We start from the raw sequence: 18986 nt of genomic DNA, 5'->3' as shown, positions 1-18986 counted from the left end.
AAGTCATGCCTTAAAAAAAAAACCTCATTAATGAAAATGTAATAGATGTAGTAATGGCACGTAGTAGGCGATTTTATCTTCTGCAAGGTCTATTATATAAATCCATTGCTGCTTACTGAGATTTTTATGTTTGTTACATTGAACTAAATAAATATTTGCATGAAAAAAGATACTAGTGATCATCAGTCCAAGTAATTAATAGAATACAAATGTTTTTCTAGCAATATGCTTTTTAACTCTGAAGCGGTCACTACGCCCTCTTCTATAAAATAGAGATAACAAGTCCCTTTCTTATCACTATGACACAATATTTAAAGTTAAGCAAACAATATAAGGAGATCATTTAGTAAATATGATCAAAAGGATGTTTCAGTAAATTTTTTCATACATATTGAAAGCACGATTATAGTTATTAGAAGCCCTCTTATTATTCTTATTCATACTCTGTCCAGACATCTCTGGCGGGGTGTGGGGGGGCGAGGAGGGGAGCCAAACTCCACCTTAGTCTGTGTTTCTTTTCTCAAATGGGTGATTAATTACAGGTGCTGAAATCTTTTGGATAATCACCAAGGACGAATGCATCGCTGAAATCAGCAGTACATAGAGAACGCTAAGCACTACTAGTTGTTAACATGGTAAAGCAAAACAGAACATTCTACACTTTGTATCTTGTCTAAAAATAATGCATCCATTGACCTTAACCTTATCAAACCTGTCCCATCATCAAGGTCAAATACAATAGTAAATAAATTCAGTTGGGCATGAGCACACCATAAGTATTTATGATACAACTATACCTGTACTTTGTAGTTTTCTACAAAGGGTACTCATAAATAAAAAAGGAGTACTTTTTCAGTAAATAATTTTAGTTTTGAAATAGATTGGTAAAATTTGACAAAGACTTTAGATATAGAGTATATCTACCCACTGTTTACTCTTCTTTCCAGAGCCTCCATTTCTGTCTCAACACCGTAAAACACCATACGCATGGACAAATCCCAAATATATATCTAAAGAAACCAAAAATAGCAGTTGTTATCGGCATATACCCTCACATGTTTGGAGATATTCTCTCTTTTACCCTGACCAAAGAAAAGAGGATATATGGGAGGCAATTCAGAAAATCCATATACCCTCATTTCTTGAGGTGGACCCCACTAATGAGTCATGGATGGATCCTGAGCCTTTCTGGGTCTGGAGAACCATTTGGCATCCATGTGACACCAGATGCAGAGATAGGAAGGGCACAGGTATGGTGCGAGTTTTCCAGACTCGGAACATTTCCCAAGAGATAGCCATTGGCTTGCTTCACAGAATGGCAGGAATGTTAAGCAGCCACGGCTATATTTGAATCTCTCTTAGCAACTACCACGATGCATCCTGCTAATTCTCTTTCCAGTTCCCATTTTGCGACAATGGATGAAACAAAGAGAGGAAACTACTGTCCGAAGGAAAAAAATCATCAGTTTGTAGAAAAATCCGTGGAAATACTTGTTTTTGTTCCTTCATGCACTAAGGGAGTTGTGCAAAGAGAAAGCAAATGTCACATAGCGGAACCCGGGGTTGACTCTGTTGCCAACAGGCTCATCACTATTTTTCATCTTGGCAACACACACCCACGGTATGCTCCTTTTCTTCAGCCTGCTAATCAGGGCAGCAGTACCTGATAGTGGATGACTGACTAAGGAAATCAAGATTGAACTTATTCCCTGAGGCACACTGTGCCTCAGATCAAAGTGCCTATGTGGCATCCTGAAAATGCAGCCCCACTGCTCTCACCTCCCAACTCCCTGACCCAGGCACCAAAGACAATAATTCTTATCCATCAGTGGTGGTGTCACTCAAGGGGGAGCGAAGACTTGGAGAAATTTGAAGATCTGGACTGACTCAATTAAATAAATTCTTTTTTAAAAGCTTAAGGCTAGCTAGCTTTACTTTCTAATCCAATTTTCCATACTCTAATCTCAGTGACAAAATAAGAACAACCATATTGGATGCCAAATCCTTAAAACCAAGGTGATCTTTTTGTGGAAGAATGGATAGAATCTGATCCAGAAATGTGGCTGTATCACAAATATAATGCAGTTTATTACAAAAATTTGACAGAAATACAGGTGTTAAAACATGTTTTTGAAAACCTATAGCACCTTTAATTATTTACACTGTCACTGAAAACAAAACAAAACACCCTCACTGTTTTATTCAGCTATTTCAGAAGTCATTATATTTTACTGAACCTTACCTACCATTTCATAAATAAGAGCATGCAGAATAATAACAAACTTCATCTTGGTTTCAGAGCAGATTTTTAAGACTATAAAGAGCATTGTAAATATCAATAGAAACTATAAAAATGTAACTAATGCCTATGGAGTTATGAAGTTGCTTCTCTTTTATCAGTTTTCTAGTATATTCCATTGTTTTTGATGGACATAAGCAACTCTAGTGAGCAGTCACTACACCGTGGAATCTGCTTTATTCCCATATACTCCAAAGATGAAATCACTTCTCTGTTACCAATAGAGTGTTAACATTAATATCTAGGCGAAGTGCTGATGGAATCCAATACTTTTACCATGTTAGGCTTACTAGTTAAATTTTTAAAACTCTATTATTTCACAATTGGTAAACACAGATCATGTAGATTTTGAGATGAGTCATATCTGCTAAACAGAAGCAAATTACTGAGAAACTTTTAAGTGCCACATACATTATAAATAGTCAGTATTCTTTGATGGTAAAAAAAATCCCATTCAATTCATATCACAATGTATTTAAGGAGAAACTAGGTTAAAACAATACAGTAAAATAAGGTAAGTAAAAGTTAGATTGTAATAATTGATCAGTTAAAATGAATTGTATTCTTTCTTGTTTCTACTGATTTCTTTTCAACTTTGAGATAATAGCATAAGCATTAGCATAAGACACATGACGAACTATTGAGAAGATGCAACAAAAGTAGTAGGCTCCCATTTCTTTGAATGTTGTCGAAACAACTGAAAGAAAATGACTTACTTCTCTTTTCAAATTCTTCAGTGGCTAAGGAGGTAGAATACTATCAATCAAGAGATTGAGTACCCTTTTGTCCCCTAAAATGTGAGCGGTATGTAAGATTTGCAGCAAATATTAACCATCATAATTCATACTGATAACCAAACGACTCTATTTCTTAAGTCTGGAGATAAAGACTGAAAATTAAAGACAAAACTTAGTATCCCTAATTCAACTGAAGTCTTTGAATCTTATATAAAATACTTATTACACCATCTCAATCTAGAAAACAAAATAATATGAAAGAGTACTTTGAGTTTCATTGCTTGAATATTTTTTCATTTCCTACATTTTTTTCTTTTTTACCATATTTGCCTATAACCAAAGTGGGTCTCCCTATAATGCTCTAGGTGGTCAAGCATTATAGACATATTTTTCATCCTGTAAATATATATCCCTACTAGTACATGCTTTACATTTGTTCTAAGTTACCTACTAGAGTATTAAAAATATCCTTATGATGATTTGAAATTGTGCATTTTGCCATGAGATAGAATAATGAAATTATGAAAAAGAAATAATTTTAGGAACATTATCAACATTTATAGTGTTGTCTAACCTATGGCAGGAAAAATACAAAGTTCATATAACTCATTCAACAGTAGAGGTGTACTTTTACTTCATGAGATTGTTTTATTTAGAAAAAGTTACAATTATAAGTAATATAAAATTAAAATGTTAAATCTTATTTATTGGCTTAAAAATCAACCATGTATTGTATGGTTTTTTGTGTGTACATGTGTGTGTACATACATGTGTGTGTGTGTGTGTGTGTGTGTGTGAATATGTCTATTTGTGTGTTAGGTTTGGTTAAAACAATTTATAAAGGCTACAAAGAGATCTCAATTTAAATACTCACACACAAAGTAATGCTATTTGATGATAATTCAGATCTTTGTACCCTCACTTCTTAGCAGAGTTTCCTGGCTTACAGTACATGCTTAGTAAATATGGAGGCAAGTTTTCTTTCAAGACATAGAGCACAATGTATCTTATATTAGAAAAAGAAATTGATTTTAGTCATTCCATTATAAATAGCTAACAGCAGAAGAAGACTGTTAAACTAGTTATGAAACAACAGAAATAATTATCCCACTACGCTCTCAGTTGACTGTAAGAAAGATAAAAATAACATACCTTTTGGAAGGCACACAATTTGGTGTGTGTGTGTGTTGGGGGGGATTAGTTAGTTGGCAAATTAAAATGGGTTTACCTCCAATGTTTTATCCAGCCCCTTAGGAAATCAACCGCCAAATGTTTAGATTGTGCCCATTCTATCCAGGTTGTTTCATGATGAACTTCAAATAAGAGTAAGTGACCACATTAAAAATCTGAAGGGCCTTCACAAAGGCAGAGCATGCCTATTATTATCCAAACGGAGCTGTCCTTCCACAGCTGTGCTCTGCAATGACACCGGTAACTATGTCACTTTCCTTCTAGTCTATCTCTCCTCCTATTTACATACAGACATTCTTTTAAACAAAGTTAAGAGTCTGAGTTAAACTCAACAAAACAAGGAGATTAACGCTGAGGAGTTAATCTTCCTCTATCAGCCAGGCCTCACCGAGGGAGCACACGTCACCTCTAGGCCACCGAGCCTTCCTAACTGCCCACAGTCCCCTCCATGGCATGTGAGGTCACTGCCTATCCTTCATCCTCTGACAACCACTTTGTTTTTCACTCTTTAGGCCTGTACGTTTATTTATAACACGCCAGAATAACAGTGGAATGAATGAAAGAAAATCCCAGCAACATTCACCAGTCTAGAAATGCGTCCAGATAACAGCAGGTTGCAGCGTACCAACTTTTCTGGCCCCCACTCGTTAATTGCTCTTCGTTTTTATTACTGCAGTGTGCTATAAAGGACCTGTTCGAGTTTGCTGGAGCTTCAGCTGCCCTTTAAATTTTTTTCTCCGTGGGTAGGGATGATTTTATTTTAGCTGTCCTCGGACCAGCAGGATCAGTTTCAAAAGCTCACTAGAATTCTCTTAGCTCTATGAATTGCTGAAACACTGGATGTGTATTTTGTAAATCCAGAGCAAAAATAGCTCATTTATTCCCTTTCAAAAATCCCAATAAATAACAAAGGTACGCCGGACTCCAAAACAGCTTAACTGAACCATATGCGGACCCACAGGCCTGCCAAAATGGAATCAGCATTATAAAAGATAGTTTCATATTTCATCTAGCCATAAAATAGCAACCTACAGTACATAAAATGCATTGGCCACTTGCACCGAGCTCGTGATGACAATGACATGGAGACTCACTGTCAGCAGATTAACAGTGACCTCCCCACACACTCAGGGAGGTTTCTTCACTACTTCCTCCCACCCCCCCCCCCTTTTTTTTTATTTGTCTTTTTGACCTGGATGGACTAATCACAGATTATGGAGCAAATAACTTAAAACAGCATCTTGAACCGCGGCCCCTCTGACAGTCGCAGAATTTCACCAGCAAAATATTCCCTTAGAAAATCCTCGAGCAGCCACAGAAGGCTTGGCACTGAACCCTTCGGATCCCATTAAGGGCTCTGCTGTATTCCACGGCTCCTCCAGTCCAAACGGCACACTCGACTCCCACAGCTTCTCTCTAAAGCCATTCGAATCCTCTTTCCCTTATCGGGCTGATCCAGACCTGCATCATCCTCACGGCCTTCTGACAGGGGCGACAACAATTGGGGGGGAGGGTGATACAACTGCTCATTGTTTCCCTTCACAAAACCCTGCCACGGGGTGCAGATTAACGCCAAAAAATAGATGGCTGCAACCAAAGGGAAACATTTTTCAGAATGCCTGCACTTGATGAATGAAGTCATGGAGCCCACCACTGTCTGAGATCCTCACGCCCCCTGCCTCCCTCGCCCCTCTCCTCCTGGACTATCAGCAGAGAAAGGGACAGCCTGCAGATGTCACCTCCCGGAAGAGGTGGGAGGTCGACCAAGTTTCGAAGGCATGCAACAAGAATAAAACTGCCTCGGTTCGCTGCTGGCAATGTTCGGAATAGGGACACAGGTTTTCCCCACCTTTGACCTTCTTGAATGAAACTTCTTTTTTCTCCCGGTCGTTCCCTCACTGGACATGTCCTTGGGCCCTGGTGCTTATCTCAGATGCGCACGCAGACATCCCTGGGCATCTTAGGTGGACTAGTATGCTGCACCTGCCTAAGTAGCTGTGGCTTGAAGATTCAAGGTGGTAATGGCACATCCCGGTTTCGTAGTGGAATCTATTGCGAGTGGGGTAATGAGAAACAAGTGGTATTTGTTTGACCTCTTAATAGAGGCTCAAACTTAAGGCATGTGCAATGCCTTTGCCCTTCTGAACTCCGTCCCATTGCTTCATACTTCACGGTGCATCACGGTCCGTATTACGGCTGCTTATGCACTTCACTCTGTTCTAAGCCCTAAAATGCCATAAATAATGTAAATGATGAAAAAAACCCCACTGAGTTCATATTTTAAAATACAAACCTAACTCAAAAGTGAATCAGACAGGGTAAATTACTTTTCCAGTTCTCTGAAATTCCTAATCACACGCCGGCGAAATGCTTTCTGAAAAATAACTCATTATAGAATGAAAACACAAAGAAGCTGAGTAGTTCAAAAAAAAAACATTTTGACCACTTAGCCTTCCTTCCTCTTTCTAAATATATATATTTTTTCTTTGCTTATGTGATGATTGTTTACTTAAATATAAGTACACACCTTGTACTTCTCTAGGCTGTGCGTTCTCAGAATACAGATCCTGGCTCATCAGTAAGTACTAGTATCTGTGCACGCATAAACACGTGTGCACACGTGGATGAAGATGTATATATATATATAAGATGACAACCAAAGTGATTTTTAAATATCTTCAGGGAGGGAACAGAAGGGAAAAGGCCAGATGCCCTGCTTGGGGAATGAAAGGAATGCACAATCTACTTTCTTTTCACAGCCATCATAGAAAGTAATCTAGGCTTGGGCAACAATCTGTATATTTTTCAAAGTGACTAAATGCATATAATTTGATAACATGGTACACTGACTCTGTGATGTAGGGCCAGGGTAATGACCTCCACTCGATAAAGAGGAAACTGAGAGCAGGTGTGATTACCCAAGGAAGCACCTCCACTTTGGATAATCACAGTCGGGACTAGACCGGGGCTATGCTCACCACATCACAAGCTCTTTCTCTTACTTCCGCTCCCGTTTCTGAGCTTCATAATGTGTTAGTGCATGTTTCTCAAAATCACTGAAATGGGAACAAACGTGTAGCAAGCAACCTGTTTCTGGTTCCTAATTTCCATTAGACTTAGTACAACTCAGGTTTTGTATATTTTAACCATCATCTTTCTCTATCCTCACCATTAAGTTCCAAATACGTCAATCAGGAAGTTACTGTCATCCCCATGTAGAAAATCATATTTATTTTCAGAAATAAGGATAAAATCTATCTCAGTTTCACAAATGTCTTATTTTATGGGTTCGTCTTTGATTTTGGTACTTATGCTTAATCACATGTGACGTGGCTTTTCTTTTCATCATAAGTTCAAATGTCTATGATTACCTCCCATTGCTCTTACTATGTGAGAGTCCTTTTTCTCTGAAGGTCAGGAGATTATGCTGGTTGCCACCAGTGGTAGGCAGCCTCTGAGATGGCCCCCCGCGATCCCAGCCTTCAGTTCCAAGGCCTTGTGTAATGCCCTTCCCTTCGGCGTGGGCTGGACCTAGTGCCTCCATTCTAATAAATATAATTCAGAAAAAGTGATCGGAGGCCACTACCATGATTCGGTTACACAAACACTGTGGTTCCCATTGTGGGCTCCCTCTCTTGCTCTCTCAATGCTGCTCAGAGAGAAGACAGCTGCCGTGTCAGGAACTGCCCTCTGGCGGGGCCCACGAGGTGAGGAACTGAGTTAGAAGTCAGGCTAGTGAGTCTGCACGCTGATCCTCCCCCAGATGAACCTTCAGTTGACACCAAAGCTTTGGTTGTCACCTTGACTGCAGCTTTGTGAGAGACACTACACCCGAGACACCTCGATAAGCTCTGTTTATATTTCTGACCTTAGAAACCAAGAATAAAAAAAAAACATGAGAAAAACCACAGGCTTACACACCTAAACCTATGCTTGGCTCTGGTTTCCTGACCTTTAAAATAGAAAGAGATATAAAACATATAAAATGGCACTAAAGACATACATATTATTAGAATCAAGAAGCCACAGTTTTTGCCGAAACCGGTTTGGCTCAATGGATAGAGCGTCGGCCTGCGGACTGAAGGGTCCCAGGTTCGATTCCGGTCAAGAGCATGTACCTTGGTTGCGGGCACATCCCCAGTAGGAGGTGTGCAGGAGGCAGCTGATCGATGTTTCTCTCTCATCGATGTTTCTAACTCTCTATTCCTCTCCCTTCTTCTCTGTAAAATATCAATAAAATATATATATAAAAAAAAGAAGCCACAGTTTTGTCAAGCTAGGCCCAAGGATTTTATGAGAAAAGTGAGGTAAGAATAAATAAGTAATAAAAATAACTTTAAATTCAATACTTAAATTAACAAGGAAAAGAGATGTTGATCTTCCAAAGAGAAGTTCTCAAATAATTTCATAAGTTTCCAAAAGCATTTAAGAAACATTACTGTATTTTCCTCTTATTAGAATCATATGCAAGAATTCTTGCCTCTGGAACATAGCATCCACATAGAACCCTGTAGAAGTGGCCAGGACAGGGTCAGACTCACAACCTCGCCTTTACCAGGGAAACCGTGTATGATAGTAAACACCATCAATTCCAACCGAGAGCTACTGTTACATTATAATACTTGACTATAGGTGTCCTGGGAATACCTACTTAGCTTAAAAATAGAGTCCACTATTTTATAATATATTTAAAGAGTTATCCCTGAGAAATATTCATTTTTAAGAACAACAGAAAGAATACAAAACAGTACTTCTATCCATTCTTTAACAGTTATCATCTCCAAGTTACTGACTGTTTTAATTATTATTCCTAGCTGAGATCACTGCTAAATCCTCATAACATTAGAACAATATTTATTCTAACCAAGAACATAACAGGTAGGCGTCTCGTGCCAAACCAATTATTTTAAAATGACTCGTGGAACAGTTAAGTCTTCCAAAACGTCGAGGAGAAAGACTTTCAAAGGCATGCCAGACTTATCAGCAAATAACAGAAGAAAGTTTTGGTCAACTTTTCAAACAACTGCTCCTCACAGCGCTTTCTCATTTTCACTTCTCTAGTCAAAAATATTTTTTGGGGCTTTCTAGTCTATAATTTGCGTGATTAAAAACAATAGAATTATATTTTGCAAAACACTTCCTCACGGCCCAAGAATCTGACAGAACTCCCCTTAGGGAGCAGAGTCTATCTCCTCGCCCCCAGGGACCCCAAAGTATGAAAAAAGATCTGCAAACAGGAACAGTCCTACCAAGAGTATATGGAGCTATATACCAACAACTAGACTTTGTCTTTCATGTCTCTACTCTGTCAAAAGGCAATGCTATTTATTAGTCTCTTCAACTTTATTCATACACTTTTCTCGGTAGAGCAACTTTGACCATATTGTGAACGACTCTTCTTCCAGACACTGATTCAATGGACAGCATGACATGGAGTTAGTTAAATACCTCCATGAAAAGATCATCTTCAATAAAAGTTCTCCTTGGAGTTCTAGGAAAAGACAACAATGAAGAATCTTAAAGGAAAAGACGCTCTTTGTTTATTCAAACTTGGCCTGAGTTTAGGTAAGTAGGTTTAGCCACATGTCATAATCCAAAGGCTAAAATGTTTAAATTTCAGGCACAGGAAAGTCAGTTAGGCCTGTAAATAAAACTGCCTGTAGGCGGTTAAACAATTGTGTGGTTGTGGCCCTCGCTTTCAAATCTAAGTCCAAACAGAAAGAACCTGGGAAGACTTTACCATCAGAAGGAAAAGTAATTCAAAGGGAGACTGAGGTTAGCAGATAGACTAGCTACTCACAAGGTGGATTTGGAGGCAGGTCCAACTTCTCAGGAAAGGCACAATTTCTGTTTCTATATCAGCATTATTGTCCCATATTAAAATATAATTGCACTAGAAGCCCAGTGCACGAATTCATGTACTGGTGGGGTCCCTCTGTATAGGGCGGAAACCAGCAGTCTAACGCCACCTGCCTCTCCTGCTCATTCCACACACACACCCCCCACGCCTGCCACTGCCACTCGCCACACAGAAGGCTTGTTGCAGCTCTGCTGCGGTCTCCGGGCTGTGGTGGCCAGCTGTGAGCCCTGTGTCTGGTGCCCATTGGTCAGCTGAGCAGTGCTCCCACTGTGGGAGCACACTGACCACCGGGGGGCAGCTCCTGCTTTGAGCGTCTGCCCCCTGGTGGTCAGTGCACGTCATAGTGACCAGCTGACTGGTTGGTTGGTTGTTCAGTTGTTTGGTTGCTTAGGCTTTTATATATAGACTAGTAGCCCTGCGCACAAATCCATGCACCAGCAGCTTGGCAGTAGCTCACTGCCGCCCTCCAGTAGCTCTCCGCCCACTGCCCTGCCCTCCTGTAGCTCCCCCCTTTCCCCCTTATAGCTTGCTGCCCTGCCCCCTCCTGTAGCTCTCCACCGCCCACTTGTAGCTCGCTGCCCCACCCTCCTACTGATCCATGATCCGGTTGTTACGTGGTCGGTCATTCCGCTTCACGGAGTAACGACCATTTGCATATTACATCTTTATTATATAGGATACTCTGCCAATGTTATAACTATATCTAAATTGTAATACAATCAGTCCCTTTTGATCAGTATGCAATTGGCCTCTCTGGTTTGCTTCTACAGGTTTGAATTATGAAATAATTCTTTGGTGTTTGGTTTCCTCTTTTCTGACTCACAATCTATAGGGTGCCTTTAGTTACCTACATCTTCATGTCAACTTCTCTGCTCTCCCCAAGTCCTAACCCCCTCCATAAACCAAAACCAAAACAACAAAAAACCCTACTCTAATTCTAGAAACCAGACCAACACATCATTTTCCAAGGCTCTGCTGCATTAAATGCCTCATGTCTTGCCTCATGTCTTCTTTGAGCAGCTTCCCCGTCCACTCAGTTTCCATTAATTCTCCACATAGCAGATAGAGTGTAAGAGAAGCCAGGATCTTGGCCTCCCTAAGGGACAAATCTACAACCTCCATCAATAATGAATTTCACCAACCTCTCCCAAGAGGAACAGGGTACAATTAAAAAGGTTATAAGTCCTTGCACTACTAGAACCTAAGGGCATCTGTGAGTGAAACTGGCTTAAGCCCAATTAGAGGAATCAGTACATTTGTCTTCTCTTGGAACAACCCTGCTCTTACGGTTCCCATCAATTCAGTATAAATCTGACTGATCTTATCCAAGAAGTTAATAGAAAATTGCTCACAGTGGGCGACTGCCACCTCAGTTTCCAAGCAGAGACAGATGGAATTTCCCAGATGGTTTGTCACTGGAAAGTGCGATGCTGGATGAGGCTTCACAGGAAGCATGGTAGAGCAGAACACCTTCTTGGCCTCCACCCATGTCATACTGAGGGATCTAAAACCAATTCCGTGGTAAACAAATCATAATTGCCTCAAAGGGCTCAATACCTTGTCCTCACGAAAGGTCTCCGAGAGTTGCAAATCTCACACTGAAATTAGTCCATATTTATCAAGAAACCATCATAGGCATATCTCCTTATTGGGTAAAAACTAAAGAAACAGATACAGTTAACCCTGCCATACTTAATTTTACACTCAAATCAGATTAAGAAAAAAAAAACATCAGTATATAACACAGATACAAGATGGCACTGACTGTGGTAATTGTACTGCCATGTTGGGCAAATGAAGGAAGATCTCAGAGGAAACAGAAAAAAATGGATGTAAAGACTCAGGGAGAATACAGGGATCTTGAAAAATGAGAGGGGTGCATCATTCGCTAATATTGGAGAGAAGTTCACGGAAAGTATTCATTTGTTCATCCTTTTTCTATTAAGATATAACTGACATATAACATTGTATGAGTTTCATGTATAAGAACGTTTGAGATCTAATATCTTACTCATTCTTTAATGGTTATTTATTGAGTCCTTGCTATAAGCCATACATTATTTTAGATAGGAAAGACAATTAGCATACAGTCTATAGAGGAGAGAAATATGTAAACAGACACAATTATGTGGTAATTGCTCTTATCCTAGTAAACCTAGCGAGTCATGGAAATACTTGAGGAACAGATATCTATTCCAAACTGAAGGTTTCAGAGAAGGTCCACTCCGGGGTGACCTTGAGCTGAGTCTTTAAGAGTCAGAGCTAGCGTGATGAAGAGTGGCAGGAAAGGGAGCAGAGGGTTTTCCAGGACGATGAAATAATACGCCCCGTGCACAGAGATGTGAGAAAAGAGTATACTCAGAGCACTACAGGAAGCTGAGGTTGAGGAAGTCTACACTAAAAGTCGGAAAGGGGTAAGAGCTGAGGAAGTATCATGACGGCCCTTCTAGGATATGACAAGGAGTTTGGGTTCTCTGTGCCCTTTAGGTTAATTTTAAGAACAAAAGGAACTAGTTTTGATTTGGGTAAAGAAAAATGAGAAAAGAAGGAAGGCAGAAAGAATAGTTAGAACAACATTGTGATAACCAAGGAGGGCACGATAGTGGTTTCAACTAAAGCAATGGCAGTAGGAACAGAAAGACGCGAACAGCCATGAAGAGAGCAGGCGTTATGGCAGTTGGTTTCTGGAAGTAAAAGGAAGACTCTTGGAAGATGTTCGAGTCTGAGTAGAGGGGGGAAAAAAAAGAGTAGTAGTTAGAGGCAATAAAGAAGAGGACATTTAAGATGTGAGAGAAGGAGAGGTAGAAATGAAGAAAAAAAAACATTGAATAACTTATGGAATGAACTTCCTGCTGAGGCCGGAAAGGAGATGCAGAGGTTTAGAATCAAAGGTGACTAAAAAGTTGGAAGTCAGGGAGAAGAGAGACGAGAGTATCCGTGGAAACAGTCAGAGACTCTCCTTGTTTATTTGGGGGAAGTCGGTGGGAAGGGCTTGCAGAGACAGGACTGCAAATTAGGGAAAGGGTAAAAAGCCATATATATATATATATATATATATATATATATATATATATATATATATATATATATATATATAATTTAAATGTCATTTGTAAATTAGTAGCTGAAGCTTTGCAATTGGATAAGCTCCCCAAGGCACTGGGAACAGAGGGAGAAGACAGATCAGAGAGTTTGGGAAATAAGTACAGTTAAATTCAAAAGAGCCAAGACACAGCCCTAACTGGTTTGCCTCAGTGGATAGAGCGTCGGCCTGCAGACTGAAAGGTCCTGGGTTCGATTCCGGTCAAGGGCATGTACCTTGGTTGCGGGCACATCACAATTAGGAGGTGTGCAGGAGGCAGCTGATCGATGTTTTTCTCTCATCGATGTTTCTAACTCTCTGTAAAAAAATCAATAAAAATATATATATTTTTAAAAAGAGCCAAGATCCAGCAAGATATGAGATGTGGAAAGTATAGTAGTCCTGGGCCCAGATTAAAATGAATATTAGGAAGGAGAATTTAATTTACAATGTCAATATCAATGAAAAGAAATATCAGACCCAATAAAAAGTCATATTTCAACAAAATTATAAATGCTATCATTGAGATTCTGAAGATGAAAGGAAATGGATCAGTCAGAACACTCTTGGTAAAGAAATTCAACTAGATTGGAATTTTATTTTATAGAGCATTTATTGAATACTTATTATGTGCCGGAGGCAGAGGTCCAGAATTAAATAAAGATTTTATTAAAAAATCGATGTCTTCTAGCATCTCAGCAATCATTTGGATGTTACTTTCAAATGTACTTTATTATTATACCTTAGAGGCTGTCTTGTTACAGCTTCCCAAGAAGCTTAACCTGAGACTAATTCAAGTACAAGTAGTTGACTGGGGAGGAGGTCTCAGTAGAGGTGTGGAGAAGAGGCGGGAGAGAGAAAGAAGCCCATAAAGAATGTGTTAAAAGCTAACTGGAGCTCAAGAACACTTCTCATATCCTAATGGAGAGGCTAAAAAAAGGATGGCTAATTATCCACCAACTTCTATCTATCACTGGTTGAGGACAACTTCTGGAAACATCCATTTTCCAACACTTCCAGCTTTCCTGGCTTGCCATGAGTTTCCTCCTGAGGCTGGAGAAAAGTCCTCAAATAGAAAGTCACAGATGTTTCCACGAAGCAGCCTTTGACAGGTGACTACTGGTGAATGCTGGAGACATATGGGTGGGGATGTATTTGCTACGGGGTGTGCACAACATGAAGCTTAAAGACTCTGGCAATGAGTGAATCAGAGATTGGTACCAGAGGAGTTAGAACTGGAAAAAGAGAAATTGGAGACACCTAATGATTTTAATATTTTCCTATGATGTGGATCAGGAACCTTTAATTCTTTTCTCAACCACATGTCTATGATGACACTATCTTCAAATTTGAAGGTGCAATTTAATGCATGCATTATTTCATTATCAAGTCAATAAAATGTTATCTATTTTACCCTTTCTATGTGTATTTCCTATTTGTAGAAGCCAGTGTCAACAAATTCCCCCTGGGAAAATAAAACAACGTTCTATTCTGATTGAACAGCATCAACCCAAATGAGATTTCTCTATAAAATTTCATTTGTTGAATATAACTGGTTGTGATGAGTTTATTATGTAGTAAGTAAACTGGGACTTGCAACTTATTCTCTATTTAATTAATTGTGTATGTTCCAGCAGTTGTGTATGTTCCAGAATAAGACTAGTTAGCTATTGGAAGCAGCTACATTCAAAAGCAAGATAAGGCAAATGTCACTTAAATTTCAGACACCTAATATCCCCAATAAATTCACTGTTTTCTGTTACTTATTAAGCACTTACCATGTGCTAGCATAGCAGAGATTTAGCATATTACAAATATACTTGTACTCAGGAGAAAATGGGAAAACTTCACAGGCATAACCTATGAATGTAAAAATTCTAAAACAACTTCAAAACATAAACTGATCACAAATTAAAATGATTAAACAATATTCATCAGTAATCCTCTGATATTTTCAATGAATAAAACTGAAAAACTTTCAGAAACATGAAGTTTGCATCACTATTATAGCACTTAATATAAGTTTATCCTTGGCACAGAGGTAGGATGTTGGAAGGAAAGCTAGGCTCACTCATTGGCTAACCATTCATTCAGGGGTGTACGACTATACATGGAAAAACAGAAACTTACCATGTATCAAAGACTTTTGGAACTTGCCTTAGGTAATATTCTGTGTCAACTCCAAGTGTGCTTTGGATGAGATTAACATTTGGATCAGTGAACTTTGGGTAAAGCAGATTGTCCTCCTTAATGTGATGGGCCTCATCCAATCAGTTCACAGTCTAAATAGAACAGAAACACTGGCCTCTCCAGGCAACAAGCTTCGTCTGCAACACTGATTTTCCTGGGTCTCCAGCCTGCTGGCCCACACTGTACCACAGTATCGATTTTCGACTGGCCAGCTTCCGTGATCAAGTGAGCCAGTTCCCTGTACTATTATACCATCTCTCTGTTTCTCAGTCTTTCTATCTTTTCCTCTCTCTCTCTCTGTACACACACACACACACACACACACACACACACACACACATCCTGCTTTCCTATTTTCCTATCTGTTCTGTTTCTCTGCAGAATCCTGACGAATACAGTCCTTGGAAATAATCACATTTAGGCATGTAAAATCACCGAACAACAAAGGTCTGCAATTTGACTTGTTTAATTTGGAGTGTCTTTTCAGTTTTAAACTTGATAGATTATAACGGGCACAGTTTGTAGGGTGACTGAGCAATAAGAGTAGTTATTATTTATTGATAACTCACATATGCCACCTCATTTCGCCTTCACAAAAACCCCGGTCAGCGAGGTAGTATTATTATCCCTGTATGACATATAAAATTTCTAAGACAGTATTTGATTGCAACATGGGTTCTGGAGTCGCACTAGGTTGACCTTGGGCTAGTTATTTAATTTCCCAAAGCAGCAGTTTCCCTCACTGCAACACAGGAGATAAACACTATTGTGTTCTGTGCTTGTGCAAGAATTAAATGAGATGTAAACGAGATATACAAGCACGTTTACTCATATCTGGCCCAATGAAAGTGTTAACTATATGCTGCTATTTATTATTAAACCATGGAAGCATTAAGTATCTAACAAGATCATGTGGTGTGAGCAAAAGATTATTTATTTTTATGTTCAGTGTATTATTGGCTTCCAAGAATAACTTCTTGTCAAATCAGTTTGTTCGGTGTTTCCATATAGCATATATTTCTTGAAATGTTCTGTATATATCCAAATGCCTGGTATGATGCAAAGGCGTCCTGCAGAAGGTGGCATATTGCTAATGCGCTTCAAGATGGGGACTTGAAAGATATAAAAAGGATTTGACATCTGGCACGGTGACTCAATTAATTACAGTGTTGGATTAATTAGTGTGCTGAATCTCCTGAGCCAACACCATGAGTCAGACCAGAGTAATATTACATTGGCTGGCGAATAAACAATTTAAAAGAATGTGCTAAATCCAAACTGATGCAAGGTTGGGTAAGGAAGAGTTAGCAGGCTAGATATTTTATAATAAGGAAAATTTATCTTCACCATATAAAATGCATATTAAAGTGCTGTCCACATTATAAAGAGAATGAAAATTGCAGGTGCCTCTGAATTAACTCATAACTGCTCAAATAGACTGTGAGGAATCAGAAAAAAAATATTTTGCCCGAAGTTAAAAAACAACAACATACCTCTAATTAGTGATGTAATTAGTGATATTTTCTCCCCGAGATTTTTTATCAATTAAGAATTTCTCTAAAAAATGGCCAATAATTTTATCATGCTAAAATCATGTTGCAAATGCTTTTGAGGAGGTAGTGTGGCATGGTTTTAAAACTGCAGATTCTGGAAATAAAAGGCCTAGGTTTTTATTTTATTATCTTTAAAATGCAATAAAAAAGCCAAATTTACAGGTTTGTTTTGAAGATTACATGAGCTAATCCATTTCCAATTCTCCATACAGTGTCTAGAGAAGAATACGTGTGTGGTATATGCTAACCATCTGTTCTACAGAACTAAGAGTAGCACAAACAGTAGTACTGGTAGAATTTCATGACATAAACTATATGTGAATTCTGGAAAAAATGTTATTGCAAAAGAAAAATAGTTTTAAAGTATAATTAAGCAATGTAACTAAATTTTTCAATAGAGAAATCGTTTAAGAAAATAACGTGTTAGATATTTAAGACAAAGGAAGAAAAGAAGGGTATTAAGATTGTTTTTTATAAAGAACTATTACCCACTACTGGTTTTTGATACCCTAAAGAGTATTCATACACTCCAAAGAGTATCAAAAATTCTGAAAACTTTCTATCTAAAAATCAAATCCTTTGAAAAATATAAAGCATGGCATAAAATAGATTTAGAGTGGTACAGGAGTAGGAAAACAAAAGCCAAAATGATATCATCTGTCAAAAAAAAATATTCAGGAAATTACGTCACTGACAAACTTTCACAGATAGATTTTCCACACATCCCAATTTAGCATATGCTAAAAATGAATAAAAGCACCACTCTACATATATGTAGACAACGACATAAAGAGTAATACAATGTGCATTTTTTCTATAGATATTAAAAGGGGAAAATGTTCATTTCTTGCATCAGCAATCGGTGCCACTTCAGTGGCATTACACTTTTGAAGAACTATCCGAGAAATGATTAAAGGCTGTGTTGGCATCTGATATGTAGTGATGAATAAGATAAACATCTTGCCTAAAACATTATCAACAGTGCTAGACAACCAACGGAAACCCCCAGATAAATGGGTTTAGAATAGCATTTAACTCAACCTCTGATGTTTAGACAATCTTATTCTTTTTGACTTTGCTTGAGAAATCAGTAAGTTAATATTGCTCTCTCACAGGAATCACTAGAACTGCCTATTAATACATCTCTACCAACCAAGGCCTACAGTGTGTGGAGGGCCACATCTCAAAATCTTTTTTGAAATAGGTGCACTGGATCACCAAGAATTAAAGTGCCTCGATTATGAAATGTTGAGCCTCTCCTATCAACTTATTTGTTTCTTAAATACATGTACAATCTCTTGCTTCATCCTTTTATGGAAAATACATGAGTTTAGGAAGTAAAAAGCATACCCCTAGCATCTCACATGTTAATGAAAAGTTTGGTGATACAAATATTTTTTACTTATTCCAATCATTACTGTTAGCTGAACCAGCAAGTAACCTCTGTCTCATCTGCATGGCATGGAATAAGTAGAGATCTATGCATGTCAGTTTCTTTCATGCAATAACTTGAACAAGAAGTTTCTTTTATGTGATAAGTTGAAGAAGAAATGCAGTCTTGGTGAGTTCCGCACATTTGTCAAAAACCCCTCTGGGAGTTTTTATATCTCTACAGAGTAGATAGGGTCATTTAGTAGCCATGAGACTCTTCCTACATAAATGGAATTTAGAGAGAATATAATTTCTGGATCTCCTAAAGAATATAAGACATTTTTCCTCACAAGTTTTATCCTGTGAATGATCACATAATAGGAGTGGTCCTAATTACTAGAACCTGTGAATGTTAAATAACATGGCAAAGAAAAATTACAGAAGTAGATGGAATTAAAGTTGCTAAATAGCTGAACTTAAAAAAACACACAGATTCTCCTTGATTACCCATGTGGGCTCAATGTAATCACAAAGATTCTTAAATGTAAGAGAGGGAGACAGGAGAGTCAGGGTCAACATGTGGACACCGGAGAGACTCTCTCAGTGACTGAGGGCTTTGAAGACGGAAGGCGGCCATACGCCAAGGATTGTGGGCAGCCCAGAGAAGCTGGGAAAGTGAAGAAAACAGACTGTCCCCTAGAGA

At 38.6% G+C, this 18986-nt stretch overlaps 1 protein-coding gene across 2 annotated transcripts in view; it reads right to left on the bottom strand.

Annotated features, from left to right (window-relative positions):
• Positions 1 to 18986, bottom strand: part of ZFPM2 (zinc finger protein, FOG family member 2) — a 435525-nt gene that overhangs the window by 200502 nt on the left and 216037 nt on the right. The window lies entirely within an intron of this gene.

This window comes from Cnephaeus nilssonii, assembly GCF_951640355.1.
Source record: "Cnephaeus nilssonii genome assembly, chromosome: 18".
Lineage (NCBI taxonomy): Eukaryota > Metazoa > Chordata > Mammalia > Chiroptera > Vespertilionidae > Cnephaeus > Cnephaeus nilssonii.
Note: the sequence above shows the minus strand (reverse complement) of the source record. Positions and strands in the feature narration are given on the sequence as shown.